Consider the following 20,632-nt stretch of genomic DNA (forward strand, 5'->3'; position numbering starts at 1 on the left):
GGCCCCTCTCTCTTGCCTCTGCTTGACAAACACCTGCAGAGATTCACACAGATGTGCCCATGGAGTGCTTGAAATGAGAGGGGAAGTGGGCATGAGTGTCACTAAAGAGGAATATGTAGAAGCAATATTGTTTGGCTACTGTCAATTTCTGAATATAAAAATGTGACAGTACTTGGGTGTTGCTGGAGTCTGAGAAATAAGAAAGAGATTCCATAAAATTCAGTCTCTTTAAATATCTGCAGAGACTCCAAGATTCCAGTAGAAAAAATTTTTTTAGCAAAACCACGTGCTTCACCACCCCTTCATTTCAGAGGCATGGTAATTAGAACAAGGTGTGCGTGACGAGGAGCTCTGCCAGTCCTACCAACCAGCGAAGCAGGGCCCTTTACCCCCAGTTCCTGCAAAAATTAGTGCCGTGGGCTTGAGTCCATCTCTTGATAAGTTTAGCGAATTCAGTTATTCTGTTGATCAGTATTTTAAGTCCAAAGAATTCCAAAAGAAAATAAGAAAAAATAATAGAAAAGCTTTTGGAATTGTGTTACATTTACTTATTTGGTCCATCTGAGGTAGGTCCAGCAAGGATTAGGGTAACTAAGATCAGTCCAGCAAGGATTATCATCCAGACAAGGTAACTGAGGCACAGGAAGAGTGCTTGGCTTGCCTAATACCATGCAGACAGACATTTTTCACAGGTTTCTGACCCTTTGGAAAATTTTCCTGCCTGTTCTCACTGCTGCCCCTCAAATTCATTCACACAGATGGTCCAAAGGAGGTAGGGAGTAGGCAGACGTGAAGTGCCTGACCTAGGGCCTGGCAGAGAGTAGGAGCTCAAGAAAGGATAGTTACTCCTCTAGTTTTGGTCACTCCCTCTCAGGCCCCTTGTTGGGTCACTTTTTTCTCAACAATTCCTATAATGAGATAGAATAAAAAGTGTTCTGACCAGGCTGTCCATTTGGGAAAATACAAGTCACAGAGTCTGCAATTTTGCAACTGAGGCTAACAAAATGAACTCCATTCTAATCTCGCCAGCCTTTGCTCCTAGGTTTTTTTCCTTTCTACTTCTCAAATATAGTCAAACAAGATATGACTATTAGCATTAACTTTAACAAAATGTAAGTTTTGTCTTCCTAAGTAAACGAGAGGACTCCAGCCGGCATTCGCACTGCTGGAAACTTATTTGATATTGTTCAATCGACTTCCAGTCATGCCTTCTCTACATGTATGGCGTAGATTTGTTTTATTTTTACTTTTTCCTTAGTTATCTCATGTTGGCTTTGAGGCTGCTCATAATTTTGTTTCTCAGTTGCAATGGCGCTTTCATGAAATTAGCTATGCTGTTTCCTTCCCAGTAATGTCCTCTGATGAATATTTTATTTTGTCCACTGCTGTGTGGTCAGCTTGATATTTTGTGGTACTTTTTCAAGTAAGTTGCTCCGGAGACTTTTCAGAGCCTGTGCTGTGGCCGAGCAGAGCTCTGTGCCTTCACAGGAAATCCCAAGGCCAGAGAAGCTCCTCCCCGGGAGGGCACAGAAAATGCCCAATTGTGGGGCCCACATGGTGAAAACAAGGCTCACCTGGCCTCCCAAAGGCTGCACCTAGAAACCACCTAGGCATCAGCAGAGAGGAGGGGAAGTACAAGCACCGTCCCAGAGCAGATGTTACCAGACCAATCAAATTCCATGTCATTCGGAAACTGCAAATAACTGTAAGCATTCCTGGTTGTTGTTTTTTTATTGGTGGTGTTTTCCATAGCACAGAGAGGGCTCTAGAATATTAACTATAGAATCTCTCCCTGCGGCCCCCAGGGTTATGTAGCTGCCTGTTTTTCTGAGGTGGGCACAATTCAACAACAGGATGGACCACACTGCAGGAGTGACAGGTGCAGGTGCAAGGCCAGAGAAAGGAAGGAAAAACGGAGCAGCTTCGAATGGCCAGACACTGTGCTTTTTACTTTAAGTATATTATTTCACTTAATTGTAAAAATCACTTTATAATTGGGCTGTGAACCTCCCCATAAGAATCAGACCTGTGGTCCTCAGAGAGGTTTAGTCACTTGTCTAAAAAGCCCAGTGTCTGGCATTCAAATGTTTGCTAAATCAATAAAGAACAAATGAGTGTTATTCAGCCAGTACAGGGAATCAATAACGGGAGCGCCTCTTCTCCCATATTATATTGGAGTAAATATTCCCTGTGGCAGCAGGGAGGCTTAGCAGACTGGGCATGGGAGCGTTACTGGCAAGCAGTGCTGGCAGGGAGCCGTGTCCCTGCTTTCCCAGTTGTGCACTCCGTAGTCTGCTGTCTGCACAATCCTGCCTTGCCCACCTTCCGTCCCACCCCAATTCCTCTTTGCTAGGCTCTCGATGTCCAGCCGAAATACTTCCTCTGACCTAGCTACACATAAAGCTGTGTCTGCGTAAGAACTGGGGACAGAAATCGAGGTCCTAAGTGTTTTCTGCCTCTCGGGGAACCTACAGGTAAGGCAAGGCAATACATCAAGAGCTTTAGGGTTAGAGGACAGACATAGGTTCACATTAAATGGCATGGCCTGTGCCCTGCAGTCCTGCTTAGAAGCACTCATTTCCTTCTCAGGCTCTGTTTCTACAAACCTTGTGGTTTTCTAAATTGTGCTGAGAGCAAACCTCACAACCCCTTGGAAATGATTTGGTTTCTGCACTCAAAACTTCTACTCGGGGGCCGACAGGCTGGAGGGCAAACTCCCTGGAAGCTCCTTCCCCTGGAGTCAGTGCTCCTGGCTGGAGGAGGGCGTGCAAGGCCTCTGTGCCTGGCTGGGGGCAGGCAGGTAGCTCCGGCATGCATATCAAAGCCATCGGTGCCCCTGGTGGCATTAAAAATAAATGATGAGTTTCTTGGAGATTTTCAACTAAGAGGTATTGCTCTTCCTGTGGTTAGGTGGGTTCTAGTGTGTATCTGACTTATGTACAATAGTAGACATCTCCTGCCAAACAAATTAGCAGCATGCACTGCTTTTACTTTGCTCACCATGGGCAATCTTTCAATCTAACAAAAGAGTTTTCAAGTGAATCTCAGTTAAAAAAACCTTTCCAAGGATTATTAATTCAGGTGGCTGCTAGGGTGGTCTCACATCCTTTTCTCTGATATTAACGGGCCCATCAGATGAAACTGAATAGCAGCAATTGCGATAGGTACTCAGCTGGGGACTGATAGTGGGGGGGTGGGCTGAGCTTTCCTGTCACAGCAGAGGGCAGCTGGAAAGAATTTCCTCTGTTTACTCTCTGTCCACACAGCCCTACACCAACCCAAGCCACCATCAGCTCACATCTGACCACAGCATAAGCCTCCTGCCTACTGTCTCTGCCTGCACCCTCTCCCTGCTCCAATGTGGGAAGCCAAGGTGAGCTTTTTAAACAAATGCCAACCTACCTGGTTTACTTCCCTGGTGGAAAACTTTCAATGGCTTTCCACTGCACTTGGTATAAAAATCTCAAATCCTACCCCAGGCTACAATGCCCTGTACTCCCTGGTTTTGTGTCCATCCTTTTCCTCCTTCTTAGCATGTTCCAGCCAGGTGGGCCTTCTGTCAGACCCCTGGACCAGGGAGCTCTCCCCTCCCCTAACAGCTCTGCCCCTTTTGTCTCACTTCCACCTCACCCCTTTGACCTCTACCAATCCTTCTTGTCGCAGTTAAAAGTTGGCTCCTCAGAAACTCTTTCCTGATTCCAAACTATTTCTTACATTTCCCCTTCATAGCACGTGAGACGAAGGCTGTTTATCATGCAGAGTTTCTATGTGCGGTGAATTTCTTTAAAGTTGGCCTTCTCACTGGATTATAAACTCAGTTAAAACAAGTCTGTTTTATACACCACATCCTCAGGACCTAATAGAGTGCCTGGCACATAGGAGGAGCTATACATATTTATTGAATAAGAAACTGGCTTTTCATGCAGAGTGCAGTTGCCAACTGAACTTATCTATTAAAAAATGTTTTTAAAATTGATTTTAGAGAGAGACAAAGGGAGAGGGAGACACACACAGAGAAAAAGATAAATGTGAGAGAGAATCATTGATTGGTTGCTTCCTGAATACACCCTACCTGGGGATCAAACCTGAAATCTGGGTAGTTGCCCTGACTGGGAATCAAACTGGCTACCCTTCAGTGTATGGGATGGAACTCAACCAACTGAGCCACACTGGCCAGGGCCCTACCATTACTTTTGAAACCACTCTGTGGGACACCTGGTTACAGCCCTGAGAACAGTGGGAAAAGCCTTATTGGTCCTTGTGCTGACTGGCTCCTTCATGCTTGGTCTTGGTGAGCATATGGGCTTGCACCCTCTCTGCTGGGCATCTGCTTTCTGTCTTGATCTAAGCCAGACCCTTGCTAAAAATGTGATTCTTGATTGTTCCAACCTGGTTGTCTGAACTTCTGCTTAATGCCTCTTTAAATGGGAGCCTTCAAACCCCTGTACTTTTTAAGTGGTAGCATCCTGATAGACCCCTCTGAGGAACAGCTGTAACTTTATACACAGCACTATGTGCATTACAAGCCTCATTTAATTTCTCATCTTACATAAGTATGAAGTCCAAGTAGATATTTATAAATTAATATCCATAAAAATATTATGCAATTTACAAGAAGTCAGGCTTTTGGAATTCTCTAAAGTCATAAAATTAAGAATGTAAATGGTACACTTGGAGAATCCTATCTAATAAAGAGGGAATATGCAAACTGACCATCACACCATCACAAAGATGGTGGTGCCATAGCCACAAGATGGCGGTGCCTAGTCCCCTCAGCCCCACCAGAGTCTCCCAGTCCTTTTAGCCCTGCTAAGGGTTGGCAAGTGTTTGAGGCAGCTGGACCTGCCCTCAGCCCCCCAGCCACCCAGGGCCGGCCCGAGACACTAGCAAGCCTCAATTGTCAGCTGCCCAGCTGCCCAGGGTAGGGCTGAGGTGCAGGTAACCAGGGCTGGCTGAGGCTTGCACTGCTGGCAGTGGCAGCAGCAGAGGTATGATGGAGGCATCACCTTTCCCTGATTGCTAGGTCCCCTCCCACCGCTGAGTGCTCCCATACTCTGAGACGGGGCAGGCCAGGCTGAGGCATCCTCCCCTCCAGTGTATGAATTTTCATGCACCAGGCCTCTAGTAAAAGTATAAATATAAGAATGATGGATAGATCAACTGTGGGTTCATCTAACACTCCTCTTACTTCCACTATTGCTAAAATTCAAAGGAAATCATTCTTCACAGAGCCCTAGTGATACTGTGATTTATAAGAACTACATGACCAACATTTATTTCTCAAATATATTTGGTCTTCCATCATGGTTCCTTGCTCACAGTTCCCAATACCCTTGGAATTTTCTGAGAGATAAGAGCAGTGAGATATCTTTTGTTATGTTTGGTCTCTTGTTGTCAATTTCTAAATATATTAAGAGCCATCAAGTTTTAATGGATGTATTGTTATCAATAACAACTCTTTTCCATCTCAACTGGGTTTATGTTAACAAGGTGACTTTTGGAGGCTGGCTTCCAGGAAAACCAACCCTAAAAGAGGGTTGGAACTTTCAGTCCCACCCCCTGATTTCCTGGGAAAGGGATTGAAGAACGAGTCAGTCATCAATGACCAATGATGTACTCATTCATGCCTAGGTAATGAATCCTCCTTAAAAACCCAAAGGAAAGTTTTCAAATTGTGGAACCAGAATGCTTCCAAGGGCCACTGAGCCAGACCCCAAACTCAATGGGGATGGAAGCTGTTTTGTTTGAGAACTTGCCCTGAGTATCTCTTCATAGGGTTTATTTATATTCTCCAATATCCTTTGTAATAAAATGGTAATCTAGTGAGTAAGTAAAATGTTTTTCTGAGTTATATGAGTCACTGTAGCAAATGAATGGAACCCAAGGAGTGGGTCATGGGAACCTCTAATGATAGCCAGTCTGACAGAGAAGCACAGGTAACAACTCTGGCTTGTTATTGACGTAGCAGTGGAGGGCAGCCTTGGGGGACTGAGCATGTCAGCAGTGGAACTGACGCTATCCCTGGGTAGATAGTGTCAGAATTGAGGTGAATTGCAGGACACCCAGCTGGTGTCTGAGAAAGGCCTCAATGGTTGGCGAAAAAAATTCCACATTGGAATGGGGGTCTCAGAACCTTTAGTTCTGATTCTAAATTTTGTGAAAACTTAATTGTTCTACCCTTGACTCTCCACACTTCTCACTCAAGGTAACTTTCTCAAAGAGCCCAATGGCATTTATTTATTCCTAAAGTATCTTGCAAATATGCAGACTATTTAATAACTACAATAGCAAATATACTGACTTTGTTATGAAGATTTTTATCATCGCCTTAATAAATCATGAGATAAAGGGCAATGATACGGAAGACACAAAAATGCTTTTTAATGCATTTTTCATTTTTTAAAAATGGAATAGTACTTAGCCACTCATTAATAAATATTATGTGCCTATTAGAAAAAAATATCTCTGGCTCAAATTCATCTGATGGCATTTTCTATCACTGTAAACAAAATATTAATGAAAAGTTCAGCCTGCTTCTGTTTACCTCTTTGCCAATTTACAAAATAAATGCTTACTAATTTGGTCATTAGTATTTAAACTATTGGACTGAAGACAGATGGTCTTTGAACAAAGATTGAACAGAGATCAGAAAATTTCATGGGGCTAGAACTTAAAACATTGATGATTATAGGTTCTCTTATCTGTCACCAGAGTCTTTGCAGGGCGAATATGGCTCTAGATTTTCTGAAGATGCATGCAGCCAGCAGCATTTGGAAAAAGTTTTTCTTATGTGTTCTTCCAGTTTATTAAAAATAAAAAGGTTTCTGAGCTTTGCTTTATAAACTGAACTTTGCCAAACAAGTAATCAAAGTGATGCATAACTGAATGCCTAAGTCCTTGTTCAGTTTTGGGATTCAGCAAGCATTGCTTGGTAAGCAAACCAACTCAATCAATGTGTGCACAACTAAAGAAATATTATAATTAAATCAAATCCTCTTTTCTATTTTTAATCTGCATGGAAAAGGAGATGTGATTATTAGGAAACAATCAGTGCAGGGAATGGGAATTTTTCACTGTAGTCAGATTCTGAAGGCATTGAGAATTTAAGTGAAAATGTAAGATGGGTGAGTATTAATTTTCTTCAGGACTGAGAGTCATACTAACAGCCATGTTTGTTTGGAGAGGATGATTGCACACAGTGAGACCGTAATGGTGCCAGGGTATGAAAGCTGGGATGGTAAAAAGGGAGAGTAATCAAGAATCATATCATCCCTGTTTGGTACAGGACAGGTGGAGAGGGGTAAAGTAGGACCATGTTGGTGAGCACCAATCACAGGCCTACCTACTTCTCAGTTTGATCAAGACCAAGGACATCTCTCTGGGAGGCGCAGGAAATTAATGCTATCTCTCTGGCCTCCCTAGAAATGCTCTAGACTGCTGGCCTAAAAGGGTTGGGTTACTACAAAGTAGTGGGGTTACTCAAATGTAAGTTAATTGAATTTCTTGTTTAGCATAGAGCTTTATAAACCATTTTACCATGCATTTTATATGAAACTTACTTTGTGAAATAGCACTTACCATGGAAGCCAAGGAGTTTTGGGGGCATTTGCTTGTCCTATGTATAACACCCCCACAACACTATAAGAGGCACAGTGGGCATAGCAAGATGCAATTAGACAATACATCAATCACAAAAGGGTCCCTGTCTCCCTGTAGCATTGTCTGAACTAGACAGAGTGAGGGCAGTTTGGAAAGCAAGGCACATCACAGGAGCTAAGACAAAATGAGAAGTTGTAGGAGTTCCACCCTCCCTCCTGCTCTTCTTTTAATTCTGTGATTATTTACAGGAAATGACAATCTTGTTTTGTATTTTGAAAGAGAACATAAAGCTCTACCATCTACCAACACATCACAGCCACCATTTGCTATTGCCACCACCCATGGATTGCCTATAAACAGGATTCATTCATTATGAAAATTAGATAATTGGAGCAATCTATCTACGTACTTCACTCTGCTTGTTTCAGGGATGACACTAGCCATTGCCATGACAAGTAATTTCCAGAGTAAGATTTTAGCCACAATAAGTTATTGGACAAAATATTGTTGCCTGTTCTGTTTATCAGAAGGACCTTTTTAAAGATAAAACTATTTATTTATTTTGACTATTGGAGATGATAAAGCAACCTCCTGCCAATTAATACTCTAGGCAATCCCTTCCTTCTGTATTTTGATCATCTCCCTTGCTGCAGAGGAAGATATGACAAAAGAGTGCAGTTCTGTTACAACAGTCATCTGGGATTCCTTAGTCATGCATTCTGGATGGCAAAGTATTGATTATGGTGCAGATCTTGAAAGAATGAACTCAGAGCAGGTGGGAAATCCATAGCTTGTGTTGCTTCACCAATTTACATGTGACTTTCTCATTCAGGGGTTAATTATATTTCTGCTTTCTTTCTGATTAGAAAGAAAAGTCTTAAAACAACAAGGGCACAGTCTTGGAACATTTCTCAGATATTTTATAGGATTAAAAGCAGTCAACAAAGCCAGAGAGGTTAATGGAGGTGTGAGCTCCTGTGAGGGCTGAGGCCCCAATGCTTTGGGTCTCTGCTCTGTCCCTGTGTCTGGAAGGAGTTGTGGCTCATCAGATGTACTTGATAGATATTTTCTGGACAAATGAGTGAATGAATTAATGAAATTGGTCTCTCTCACTTTCCTTGAGACACACTGGATTCTAGTATCCTCCCCCTTTCTCTCCTCATCAAAACCTGTTCTTACAATTCCATTTCCATTTAAGCACAACTCTGCTCACACAAGTTTGGGAAATTGTGCTTGCTAGATTCTATTCTTGGTGATTGAATGGCCTATGGAAATACTAAAGACCTTTTCTCCTGCAGTGAAACATATGGTTAACTTTGCCTAACTCAACTTTTCCTCAACTTTATTTATTTATTTCATTTCATTTGGTAAAGATTAGTTGTATACCTACTGTGTGCCAGAAAATGGTGCAGGCACTGGGAGTAAACAATCAGACAAAAGTCTCTACTCTCCGGAATTTACATTCTTATGGGCATCATATATATATATATATATATATATATATATATATATATATATATATGCCTAAGTGACCATCCAACTGTTCAACTGGTAGACCATTTGACCAGTAGCTATGACATGCACTGGAGGGCACCTGCTTAACACACAGGCATGGAAACATGGAACAGACTGGTGAATATCAGAGGGAAGGGAGAAAGGCAGAGGGAAGGAAGAGATTAACCAAAGGTCTTCTATGCATACTAGAGGTCCAGTGGCTTGGTCTGCGGGGATTGTTCTTGGACCACAGTCGGCAGTCCAACATCTCCCAAGGGGTCCCGGATTGCAAGAGGGCACAGGCCAGGCCGAGGGATCCCACTGGTGCATGAATCTGTGCACCGGGCCTCTTGTGACATAACTTTTTTAAAAAAGCATTTAAGTCTATCACATGGTGGTAAGTACAATAGAGAAAAATAAAGAAGCAAGAGGGTTAGGGAGACTGTGACAGGGAGTTGGGAGTGAAGTTGAGAGGTTTATATTATAAGTCTTCAGCCAACTTGTCCTCTTTTGCCAACCAGTTTCTCTCCCTGGAAACAAAGCTTATAAGTAATTTTTCAGAAATATTCTATATGTAAAAGCAACTATGCACAGAGGAGAATTACTTTTATTTAGGCAGTTTTGTGTTTTCTTCTGCATTGTAGTTTATAGGAAGGAGATAGCTATTGCCTATACACTGATTGAAACAGATACACCAAGTTTTGGTGTAAGCATTTCTAATTACAACATATCTTTTTATGTGTAGCCTTAGCCGTTCACTGTCACCATTATTAATGTCACCACTAAAGTGATTGTTTCTTTAATTTCAGTGTGCCTAATCCTTCACTCTGGGGGAAAAGCTTGCTGTAGATATGGGGCCCTTCACTTTTCCAGACATAAATGTTTACCAGGTAAATTGCATCAATCTGGGTTGGTTGCTCTCTATATTTGGTACATAGCAGTTATACCCACTTCACCAGCAACCTGCTATTTTCCTTTGCGTCCTTTTTCATGTCGTATCTTCCATAATGTATTCTGTCCTAGTTTACATCCTCATTTTCAAGAACAATACCTTTCAGTAGTTTTCTGGAGGTTAGTCATTTGAAGTCTTATCAATTTGAAAATGTTTCTAATTTATTGTTTTTTCTTGATTGGTAGTTTGCCTAAATATTGAATACTATGTTGGGAGTTGTTTTTCTTCAGATAAATGTGAAAATATTGATACATTTACAGTGTTGCTTTTCAGAAATGTGAAGACTCCTCTCCTTCTAACTGGTAGAATTAAGTATCTTCTAATGTCTTCAACTAGAGACAACAGCTGCTTTGAGTTGCTGCCTAGGCATTTTACAAATACCTGTCACTGCTCACACCCAGAGTCAGAATATTTAGATAAGTGCCTGAGCTGATGATTCCTGCTGCAGTTCCCACTTTGCTTTCCCCGGGACACCTCTAAAGTAACCGCTCATAGCTGAGCCTGTGAAAAGTTAGTGACTTCCATCCAATTACCTTGTAAGTAATAGGAACTTGTTACTCTGCTCCCTATCTTCTGCCCACCTGTGATCTGGGACATAGGGCTGCCCCTTCCCCAGATCAGTATGCACACCCTCCCCACCCCTGCCATACCTGGGATCTCTAAGTAGTAAATCCTGTGACTTTACATCCTTTGTGTGAGTATATTGAAACTTCCCCTTCAATCAAAACAACTCCAGGGTTCTCACTTCCCCACAATGGGAGCTGGGATGCTGAGGGAGCTAGCTGCAGACCTGTGGGTGGCTTGTGCCTCCTCATCCAGCAAGCAGTACTCTGCAGTATATTTGTAATTTAATACAACAGTAATAAGGGGAGGGAGAGGTCATACCAATAAAGTGAATTAATTTTTGCAGTGTTATGCCTTGGTCTATTTTTATCCATCTTGTTGCATTGCTATTGGACTTTTCATCCTGGAAAAATATCCTTTAGTTTGGGGACATTTTCTTTAACTACAATAGTTTATTCATGATCCCCTCTGTCCCTTTTCTTTCTTTTCTCTCCCAGGAACTCTTACAATTTCCATTTATTCTTCTGGCTTGGAACTTCAGTTTTTTTTTTATTTTTGTTTTTTTTATCTTACTTAGTTGTCTTAGTTTCATTTCTTTGTTTATATTCTACTTTCTGGAGATTTCTTTAAGTGTATATGTTACCCCTCTTTGAAGTTTTTGATTTCTAGCATACTTTTATTTGTAAGAGTTGTTTTAATTTGTTCTTTGAATTTTCTTTCTTAAAATATTCTATTCTTGCTTCATAGATGGACTATCTTATGGCTCCACTGATATTAAACGTTATTTTGTTTTCTGATCTCAACAGGTTTTTTTTTCTCCATCTCTCATAGTTATTTCACTTTTTTTTTTGTTTGAATCTGTTATCTCTTTCTCTCTTTCTTATGTTAGAGGCTTTCCTTAGGTGTCAAGTAATCCAGGGTTGCCTGCTTGTGATAACGGATGAGGGTATGAAATTCTGCTCAGATGCTCTGAAAGTGCAGCTTAAGCCTGTTGTGTTGGACCCTCACTATGGGGTGATCTGGATGAGCTATTTCAAAAGGAACACCCAAATGTTAGTGTTCTTAGATTTTTTGTTTTGTTTTGTTTTGGCCTGGTCTTTTTCTTTCTCAGATGAATCTTCCAATTTTGCTGCCTAGAGAGTAGGAGTCTGGTCATTGTGAGGTAGGAGTGGAATAATGTCCATAGACTGGACGTCTCGGTACTCAGCATTCAGCATGCATACTTTCCATCAATCCCCATACTTTTAGTGGAGGGTCCTTGATTCCCCTCATGGTGACATGGAGCACCCTTGATCACCTTCACGATGACCATGGTGGGCACTCCCCAGTTCCGACTCTCAGGAGAATAGGAAAGCTCAGATAAGAGTTTACATTGCAATCTGGAGTCCTAATTTTGCATAGCAGCAGACTGGAAATGCAGGAAGGGTTTGTATGTTGAAGTCTGGAGGAGAACTTCTTCATAGAAAATCTATCTTTGATCTTAAGGTCTATAACTGATTGAATAGAGCCCACCTACATTGTGCAAAGCAATATGTTCACTCAAAGTCTATTGATTAAATGTTAATCACACTTTAAAATGGTCCTAATAGCAACATCTAGACAGATATTTGCCTCAGAGCCTTGGCTTAATGAAGTTAAAATAATACAGTAAACAGCACGATCTCTTTTATCTTCCTCATAGGTAAAAACTATCTCCAAGTTTCTATTTCATTTGTGGAGGGACAATCACTAGCCAGAGTTAGGAAGGAGATCTAGCAATACGATTGCTTTTAAGCCAATTTTATAAAATCTTATTATTGGAGTTCCTGCTTTACTCCCAATTTCATAGATTATTTGGTATGCCAATTCTTAGGCATTTTGAGAATTGTCTGGTATAAATCAAATTGATTTCTGTTTTTTTTTCTTAATGTAAAAATAGTTTATGAATAGTTTCTTATGATGCCATCTAAATATTTACAGTGACCTGTTCTCAAAGTCCCAGTGTCCTCTGACACAAATACATTTTGCTGAGCTCAATTTCCTGCCCAGAGTCTTAAGTGGATCTGATTCCATCACTTAATAACTTACTCTCTTTTTTAAAATTTATTTTTATTGTTGAAAGTATTATAGATGTTTCCCCTTCTCCCCTTCTTTCCCCTTCTCTCTCTAACCCTAATGATACCCCTCACCCCTTACAGGCCATTATTATTCTATTGCCTGTGTCCATGGGTTATGCATATATGCATACATGTTCTTTGGTTAATATCTCCCCACAACTACTCTCTTCACAGACTGTTTCATGTTTCTATGTGTCTGGATCTATTTATTCATTAGATTCCACGTATGAGGGAGATCATGTCATAGTTGTCTTTCTCTGACTGGCTTATTTTGCTTAGTATAATACTCTGCAGGACACTCATTCTGTCTCAAAGGGTAAGAGAGCCCTCTTTTTTCCTGCTGCATAGTATTCCACATGCCACAGCCTTTTTTATCCACTCATCTACTCATGGGCACCTGGGCTGTTTACAGAGCTTACACATTATAAATTGTGCTACTATGAACATAGGAGTCCAGATATTCCTTTTGATTAGAGTTTCCAGATATTTGCTTTTATTTCTCTTGAATACTTTACACCATTACCTTATGACCTGTAAAGTGTTGATGAGAAATCAGCTAACAGCCTTATGGTCACTTTTTTGTAGGTAACACATTTTCCCCCCATTGCTTTCATTTTAAAAAATTCTTTATTGTTGAAAGTATTTCAAATGTGTGCTTTTTTCCTCCATTGATCTTTTCTAGCCTGCCCCTGTTCCTTGCCCCAGCCCTTCACCATGCTATTATCTATATACATATAGATAATAAGCATATAAGTTCTTTGGTTGATCTTTTTTATTCCTATAAAGTTCTCTTTTTGCCCTTAATTTTTGGCATTTTAATTATGATGTGTCTGAGAGTGGGCCTCTCTGGGTTCTTCTGACTTGAGATTCTCTTTGCCTCCTGCCATTATTTCTTTAAACAGGTTCTCTATCTCTTGCTCACTTTCTTCTTCTTTTTGTATTCCTATAATGTGGATATTGCTATATTTCATGGTTTCCCACAATTCCCTTAAACTGTCCTGTTTTTATTTTTTTTTAATTTTTATTGTCTTTCTTTCTTCCTTCCTTTCTTTCTTTCTTTCTTTCTTTCTTTCTTTCTTTCTTTCTTTCTTTCTTTCTTTCTATCTTTCTTTCTTTCTTTCTTTTTGGTTCTCTGAGTGATTTCCTTCCTACCCTGTCTTCTAATTCACTGATTTGATCCTTGGCTTCCTCTAATCTGCTGTTTATCCCTTCCAATGTATTCTTTATTTCTTCTATGTCATTCTTTATTTTTTTGTAATTTCTATGTCTTTTCTCATGCTGTTGAGCATCCTTATAATAATTACTCTGAACTCTATATCTGATAGATGGCTTATCTCCACTTCATTTAGCTCTTCTTTTAGAGAACTCTCTTGCCTTTCATTTGGGATTTGTTTTTTATCTCCCATTTTGGCTTCTTCTTCAAGTTTATTTCAACGTATTAGGTAGATCTGCTATTCCTCCCCTCCCCAGTCTTTTTGGAGATTTTCTGGTGAAGGCTGGTACCTGACACTGTTTGTAACCGGTCCTAAATATTCTGTTTGGAGCTATCAGAAATTGGCAGCTTTTGGCTCCCTCTGCTTGTGCTGGGTACATTTGGACAGGACCAATATGCACAACAAAGTTTGCTTTTTCTAGCCCCAGGTCCAGAAGCAGATAAAGCAAAGATTCAAAGCTTCCAGATTCATCTTTGCCAGCAGGCTGATTGTTATTCTTAGTCTCTTAATGAGCCTCAAGCTATAGAGCACAGTAAGGTATAAACTCCACAGGGTGGGGTAAGAATGTGTGGGACAAAATCTGCCTGGATGGTAAAGGTTTTCCTGAAAAAAAAAAAAAAGTCCTCTGCAGTATGGGGGAATGACTCAGCTTAGGAATCCATGCAGCTATCCACTGACTCTAGCCCCAGAGCCTCCAACTCCAAATTCTCCTCATACAGCTCGATCTACTCTGCCTGTACTCTGCCAGAGTCCCAGGTGAGTGGCTGCAAATGAAATATTGTGTGTTGGCCCTTTAAGTGGGTGCCTGCCTTTCCCCGGCAGATAACAATTCCACTGCCTTTCACAGCCAGATGTTATATGGGCACCTTTCTCAGTTCAGGTGTTCTGGGCTGGGGAGTCCAGCCTGGGGTTTAGATACCAACAGGTCTGCCCCTGCCCCCATCACAGCTCAGATATTTGAACTTCAGCTGTGGTCTGTGGGAGCCCCACCAGCTCTCTTCTGCCTCTGCGCTTCCCATCAGTATCTATATGGGCTCCACTTTATGTCCTTGGTTATAACAATTCTTTTCAGTTAGTCTTCAGTTTGTTATCCAAGGTGTTTTTTTTTTATATTTTAGTTATAATTCAAGTTTTTTCTTGAAAGAATTTCAGTTTAGTTTCCAATTAATCTGCCACCATCTTAGACTCCTCTCAAATGAGGTTGATTTCTTACTTCCTTCATTGTAAGCTTGGGATTTTGTTATCTTTTATTAGTCTGCTTTCCAGATTCCAAAATATTTTTGGTCTAGTCCCTTCTCCTGTTCTTATTGTCTTTGTGGTTCCATGTCATTTATCTTTTCATTTTAAATTTAGAGAGGTTTGATGAGAGTATTATGCAATAAATGTTTTTATTCCTCTCAAATTCTATATGTTGAACATTGAATCATTAATGTAATGATATTTGGAGGTAGGCTTTTGTAAAATAATTATATTTAGATGAGAGAATTTTGGTGGTGCCCCCATTATGGACTTAGTGTTCCTATAATAGCGTAAAGAGAGACCAGGGTTCTCTGTCTCTTTGCCACATGAGGGCACAGCAAGGTGGTGGCCATTTGCAAGCTAAGAGAGTTATCACCAGAAGCTGAATCTGTTAGAACCTTGATCTTGGACTTCTTAGCCATCCTAATGCTGAAAAATAAATTTATTCTGTTTAAGCCACAGTATGAACCCAGGAAATCAGATTTCATTTTGTTCTATCTTCATCTCTGTGAATTCAAACTGGCAGCATGGGTGATTGGATTCATAGTTGCTACTGAAGCCCAAACAGATTAGTAAAACTTTTGGTACTGAAAAGTGAGGTGCTACTGTAACAAGTACCTAAACATGTGGAAGCAGATTTAAAACTGGACAATGGGTAGAAGCTGGAGGAATTTTGAGGTGCATGCTAGAAATATGGATGCTATCTCTCAAAGTTAAATGATAGAAACATTGAAAAATGGAGAAAAGAATATCTATGTTATAAAGAGGCAAATAACTCACCTGAATTTATTCTAGTGTTTAGTAGAAGGTAAACCTTGTGAGTGATGAAACTGGTTGTTTAACTAAAATATCCAAATAAAGTGTTGAAGAAGTGGTTTGGTTTCCCCTGACTGTTTATAATAAAATTTGAGAAGAGATAAATGAATTGAAGATGGAATTGTTAAATAAAAAGGAATTAGAATTAAATTCCAGAAAGTTCTCACTTTATACACATTGTAAAAATTTATACCACGTGTTCTGAAAAGAACACTAAGGATGCAGCAGAGCAACCATTTGATAAGGAGACTGTTATGAGTGTGAGACATTAACCTAATCAGCAGAAACACTGTCAGTTTGAACAGAAGGATGATGATAGAACAAAGTGAAAGAAGGCTATCAGATTTCTTAGATCCTATGGGACCAGACCATAGAGTTATTTTGCTGTGAACATACCCAATTCTTCAAGACAAGGGAAATCTCCTCCCAAAGGCAATTCAGAGAACTTCAGAAATGACTTCTTTTTGTCAGAAGGGGAGAGCATTGCCTTATTTCGACATGACAGACAGTGGTTATCTGAAACTTTGGGTGTGATTCCCATCCAGCAGAGCCACAGAGGTGTGGCCCCAGTGTGTCTGATAGGCATACCATTGAACCAAATAGTGTTGTTCTCAAGCCTTAAGATCCACTAATATTTGTCTTGCTAAGTTTTGGACTTGCTTGGTACTATCACTTATTTTTTTTCCTTCCAATTTCTTTCTTTCAGAATGGAAATGTCTCTATGTCTATATTAGGCTCATCTCATCGTTATATTTTGGAAGCACATAACTTATATTGTTTTACAGGTTCGCAGCTAAAAGGGCATTTTGCCTCAGGATGAATCAGACCTTGAGTCTCACCTGTATGAAATTTAGTCGACATTTAGATGAAACATTGGACTTTTGACTTTAGAATTGATGCTAGTTAAGACTTTAGAGGTACTGGAATGGAATGAATATATTTTGTGTGCGAAGACATGAATTTTGGGGGCCCCAAAGCAGAATGTTCTAGACTAAATGTCTGTGTTTCTATTACATTCATATGTTGAGGCCCTAATCCTCAATGAGATGGTATTTGGAGGTGGTGCCTTTGGGAGATAATTGAGTTTAGTAGTGGCCATTACGTTGGAGTCTCATGGCAAGATTAGTGTAGTTATAGGAAGAAAAAGAGGGACCAGATCTTTCCTTTCTCTCCACCATGTGTGGACACAGTGAGAAGGTGGATGACTGCAAGCTAGATAGAGAACCCCACCAGGAACTGAATCTTCTGTAACCTTGATCTTGACCTATTCAGCCTCCATAACTATGAGAAATGAATTTTTGCTGTTAAATCACCTAAAGCAGCACAAGCTGACTATAACATAGGGTATAAAATTAAATTTGTGTTTTTAATCCATCATCTTAATATGGAGCTTTCTTTAGATGTAAATTTGGGGAGAGGCAGAAATTAGGTAAAGTCAAGATTATAAGATACTGTTGAGAGGAGGAAGCTGAAGTGAAATTAGGGTAGGGTTTTTTGGTAGTTTGAAGGAAGCAAGATGACTTTTGGTATCTTTCAGGTTCCAGAAAAGAGCAGTGTGACTCATTCAAGGTAAACCCTGGCTGCTTCAGCATTTGGTTTGATAGCTTTCCTGAGTCCAGGCAAAATTCAAAACATTTAGGAAACTGAGAAAGTCAGGATGTTTTCTGCTGTGAACTGACATGTACCAAGGAAGGTTACACTGCCATTTTTAAGAGAGAGTGGCTAAATTGAAAATGGGACATGTTTGATGGGAGCCTCGAGCTGGATAATGAATGCTTAGTCATATAATCTTATGGCATATTTTAGTACTATACTTGCAAAAAGAAAAAAAAAAGTACTGTACTTGCAGATGACCTTTTACTGAAGTAAATTGCATATATGGGGCAGTAAGTGCCACATTGAATAATGCTTCAGGGACATTAGGAGGAAAGTAACAGTTATTATTTGGTGCTAAAACCCCATTATTAACTTTCAGGCTGCTTGCTGAGCAAGGAATCCAGGTTCAGCAACAGATGTCTCCTTATCAAGCTTTAAGAATTGATTCTAACTGGCAGAACTATGCTCAGTAAGTTAAAGGGGGAGGGAGGAAAGTAGAAAAAAGGTATGAAAAGAAAAATGCTTGCACTAGGAAAATCTAAATGGTTACCTTTAAAAAATATTGATAAATGGTTCACATTTACAGAGAAATGGCAATCTTTGAAATGTAATGGGCCATCAGAGAATTCTAGGTTTTACCTGAGTTGGTCCATTTATAGTTTACTCCGTGATGCTTCCTGAAGGTAATTTTTTTTCCCTAAGGATTTCCCGTTTAGTTCATCTCATGTCTAGCTGCTAAAATGTGATATCACATTACCAAAATGAAAGGCAAAAGTCACATGATCATGTCAAAATCACTTGAAAAATCCAGCATCTTTTCATTTTTAAACAGTGTATTGCTTTATTGGGGCAGGATTTGGAGGGGAGATACCATGATAAGGAACAAAGTCAATTAAAGGCATACAAACTCAGGAAGCAATAATGTTAAAATAGTACCACACAAAATGGTTACCTGCGATCCCTTTCTTAAGGGGAAGAAAAACTTCAATTGGCATTGCAAAGAAACATCTGGATGAAGTAGAAATTGTTTTCAATAATATTAGTAGATAATATGTTCTAGAAATTGGAGGTAACTGGATGCAACATCCTGGCAGCAATTTGATAGAGCAGTACCGGATGGTTAAGGTGAGGCCACACCTAATGAGGATGGAAGCCTTGTTTGGGAGGGATTTTGGAGGAAACCTGGAGAAATATTACAGTGTGCATAAACCAAATTGAATTGTTGTCACAGTGTTTAAAGTTTCATATAGTAAAATTATTTTTCTACATGCACTTCAATTTCACAGCAAGAGTGGCATAAACACAGAAGAGAGCATTCATGCAAGATATCTAACTCTTTGGTATAATAATGCACACAATTCAAAATGATTGCACTATCATTACATCTAGGGCTTTCTGCAACTACAAGGTGGTGGTTATGGAAAGCATGGCCCCAGTATCAACATCTTAAAAGCAGCCACAACCTTCTTTTACGGGTGTTTCCTTTTTGCGCTTTTTTTTTTTCTTTTTTCTTTTTTCTTTTTCTTAATCAACTCTGCTGTTGTTTTTGCTTCTAGGCAAAACCAGTAAAAACAAAGTTCTAACCATTAAACGTAGCACTCTGGCAATCAAAATGTTTAAAACTTTCACTCTTCTGGGGCGAAGAAAGCACTGTGGGACGATTAAAACTCTGGTTTACAAGCACGGTGGTCACACGTTTTCCTGGCTGGGAGAAGACTTCCACAACTTTCCCGCTCAGGCCCTCCGAGGACGTCTGACTTAGGTTTATTTCAAAGTTAACGTAAGGAAATTCTGGTTCTGAAGTGACGTGAATCATCCAGTAAGTTCCATCCAATTTCATGCCACTCATGGAATATCCACAAGGGCCGACCATTGTGGCATCAATGACAGAACCTGGTATCAGGTCACCAATGCCACTCTCACAAGTGACATCCTTTGAGGTGCCACCATCTATCATCCATAACTGCTGGGTCAAGCTCACTCATCAGAATTTCCAGGGTTTGATCTGGCTGACTGATTACCATACTCTGGGAAATGTAAAGCATACAAGTACCAACAGTCAGAATTCATACGTCCTGTAAAAATGCTGCTCCATTTGGGAAAGCGGCATTAAGAAATTATATTTCTTCCTGGAAATTCTGGTGTAGGTACCCTTGGTGAGAAGGCTTCATGAAATTCTTAGGAGAATCAAAGTGGCTTTGAGTTGAGTCAAACCCACTGTAATCCCTAGCAACTTTCAACAGGGGAACCGGGCTTTCAGCAAGAGGGCGGTACCACATGTCTTCAAAATGAAACGACTCTTGGAGACAAACACGCTACTCTCACCGAGCCATAAGCTCCTGCTTGTCAGTTTTGTCACACTTAGGACTGAACACTACACATCCTTCAACAGCATGTCCCACTCGGATCTCAGGGTAGTGCGAAGATTGCCCAGATCCTTGACTTGCCTCAGGTTACTGCTGGGAGAACCAAACTTCCAGTAGCTTCTTGGTCCCTTCGAAACAATGTGCAGCTTCCATCGCCATGAGGCTAATGAACAATCAACCACCACAGAAAATCAACTAAATTAAATCTCTTCTCCCGCCGCTGCTGCGGAGTGTTCCAACTGTTTCAGCCCCTCCCCCCGCCCCCACTTTTTTTGCTACAATTTTATATTAACTTTTTAAAAAAGAAATTAATAAATTTTTCCCAGCTTCTTCTGTTTTTTTTTGTTTTGTTTTGTTTTTTTTGTTTGCTTTTGTTTTGTTTTGTTTTTTGTGAGCGAAACGTTGAATGTGAGTTTTTTGGAAATAGAGGCAGACAGTTCAGTTTCTTGTAGTCACTGTTTCCATGTTAGAGAGAGCAGAGTGAGTGCTAGCTAATGTTGCCAGCCACACTGTGGAAGCCAAATTCAACATCTTTTAATGATAAAATCTCTCAATAAACTGGACATAGGAAGAATGTACTACAAAGCCTTTATGTAAGAAATCCAGAGCTAATATTATGCTCAGCAACAAAACTCTAAAAGTTTTTTTCCCCTCTAAGTTCAGAAACAAGACAAGGATGCCCCCTTTAAACACTTT

The 20,632-nt window shown here is 40.3% G+C and overlaps 1 pseudogene; it reads right to left on the bottom strand.

The window, feature by feature from the left end:
• Nucleotides 1–19,098: 19,098 nt before the first annotated feature.
• Nucleotides 19,099–20,283, bottom strand: LOC118709559 (annotated as a pseudogene).
• Nucleotides 20,284–20,632: the final 349 nt, after the last annotated feature.

The sequence above is a fragment of the Pipistrellus kuhlii genome, unplaced genomic scaffold (assembly GCF_014108245.1).
Source record: "Pipistrellus kuhlii isolate mPipKuh1 unplaced genomic scaffold, mPipKuh1.p scaffold_m20_p_7, whole genome shotgun sequence".
Taxonomy (NCBI): domain Eukaryota; kingdom Metazoa; phylum Chordata; class Mammalia; order Chiroptera; family Vespertilionidae; genus Pipistrellus; species Pipistrellus kuhlii.